Here is a 2,112-nt window from a genome sequence, read left to right as displayed (position 1 = left end):
GCGTTCCACATCTGCGACATGCTACAGAGGCCGGTTGACAGTTGGTCGCGCAATGGACATCGCATACGTACGGGGGCACCTTCCACGTGCCCTCTAGTCGGGCACATTTTGTTGCGTGGATGTGAGCGGATGTAGTGTGTCTTGACACCTGACAGGCAGGCATGCAATAATAGTTGACTTTGCAAACGGGGATGGACGTGTACGTTTACTGGTGACGTTACGCAAATGAACAACTGGTAACCCGTTGTGGTGCGGTTGTCCTTGCTGGAGGTACATCTGTGAGGGCAACGATCGGTACAGCTACGAAGCGGTCCCCACCATACCAACGAACGTGAATGTGAATCTGGGTGTGAAGCGATACGCGGCTGTGGGTGGGTGGGACTGTCCCCGGCCGGTGAGGGGGGGCCGCCCGGCGTGCTGGCCGCGCGGTGCGTGGGCGCACGCGCTACAGCCGGCTGGTGGGGGCGCCCAGTGGCAGGCGCGCCGGCCGACGGACGCGGCAGGCGGCGCAGCTGCGCGCCGGGGCACCCTGCGCGCGGCGCCGTGCAGCCAAAGTGGGTCCTCGCCGGCCCGGTGCGAAGCGCGGTGGACATCTGCAGTGTGCTGGTCCGATTGAGGACTGTGTGCGTTGAGGATGCGCCGCCGCCCGGCACTCGGCGCCGCGACGCCGTCTGCTGCTCGGTCGCCCCAGCGGTTCTCGCTGGTGGTTTGTATCGCAGTTGTGCAGACGTGTTGGCACGTGCGCTGTGCTGGGAGAGTTCGCTTCGGCACCCACGTGGGGCCTTTGCCCTTCTGTGGCGCTGGCGTTGGAGCTGCCGGTCACCGTAGGTGGCGCGTGTTGTCTCCCGCCGGCAATGCCACGACAGCACGCTCCCGGGCCTCTGTCGGCAGCGGCAAGCTCAGTTGGGAGCACGGGTGGTCGCACCTAAAGCGTCTACTCGCCTAACTCCGGGCGATTGCGCCTCTCTCGAACCCGACCAAGTACTTAGGACGGCGCTGCGCGCCGCCGGGACCTGAGAGGGTTTCGAGGTGTATTGTGCAGGGGAGCTCAGCCTCCTCCTGTTTGCAGAATAATTGAGCGGACGCTTGCGTGTTCGCGCGGGGCCCCTGGGACACACTCCCGGGCGGCCGGCTGCTCAGCTCTAGTTGACGCAGCTCCCTGGTTGATCCTGCCAGTAGTCATATGCTTGTCTCAAAGATTAAGCCATGCATGTCTCAGTACAAGCCGCATTAAGGTGAAACCGCGAATGGCTCATTAAATCAGTTATGGTTCCTTAGATCGTACCCACGTTACTTGGATAACTGTGGTAATTCTAGAGCTAATACATGCAAACAGAGTCCCGACCAGAGATGGAAGGGACGCTTTTATTAGATCAAAACCAATCGGTCGGCTCGTCCGGTCCGTTTGCCTTGGTGACTCTGAATAACTTTGGGCTGATCGCACGGTCCTCGTACCGGCGACGCATCTTTCAAATGTCTGCCTTATCAACTGTCGATGGTAGGTTCTGCGCCTACCATGGTTGTAACGGGTAACGGGGAATCAGGGTTCGATTCCGGAGAGGGAGCCTGAGAAACGGCTACCACATCCAAGGAAGGCAGCAGGCGCGCAAATTACCCACTCCCGGCACGGGGAGGTAGTGACGAAAAATAACGATACGGGACTCATCCGAGGCCCCGTAATCGGAATGAGTACACTTTAAATCCTTTAACGAGTATCTATTGGAGGGCAAGTCTGGTGCCAGCAGCCGCGGTAATTCCAGCTCCAATAGCGTATATTAAAGTTGTTGCGGTTAAAAAGCTCGTAGTTGGATTTGTGTCCCACGCTGTTGGTTCACCGCCCGTCGGTGTTTAACTGGCATGTATCGTGGGACGTCCTGCCGGTGGGGCGAGCCGAAGGCGTGCGACCGCCTCGTGCGTGTTCGTGCGTCCCGAGGCGGACCCCGTTGAAATCCTACCAAGGTGCTCTTTATTGAGTGTCTGGGTGGGCCGGCACGTTTACTTTGAACAAATTAGAGTGCTTAAAGCAGGCAAGCCCGCCTGAATACTGTGTGCATGGAATAATGGAATAGGACCTCGGTTCTATTTTGTTGGTTTTCGGAACCCGAGGTAATG

The 2,112-nt window shown here is 58.8% G+C and overlaps 1 non-coding gene across 1 annotated transcript in view; it reads left to right on the top strand.

The window, feature by feature from the left end:
- The first annotated feature begins 1,156 nt into the window (after positions 1 to 1,156).
- LOC126111976 (small subunit ribosomal RNA) overlaps positions 1,157 to 2,112 on the top strand; it is a 1,908-nt gene continuing 952 nt past the window's right edge. Inside the window, exon 1 of the ribosomal RNA XR_007524231.1 lies at positions 1,157 to 2,112. This exon is cut by the window's right edge and continues 952 nt beyond it. This is a non-coding gene — a ribosomal RNA (small subunit ribosomal RNA).

Source organism: Schistocerca cancellata, unplaced genomic scaffold, assembly GCF_023864275.1.
Source record: "Schistocerca cancellata isolate TAMUIC-IGC-003103 unplaced genomic scaffold, iqSchCanc2.1 HiC_scaffold_107, whole genome shotgun sequence".
In the NCBI taxonomy this organism is placed as follows: domain Eukaryota; kingdom Metazoa; phylum Arthropoda; class Insecta; order Orthoptera; family Acrididae; genus Schistocerca; species Schistocerca cancellata.
This window is presented reverse-complemented; position numbering and strand designations above follow the sequence as displayed.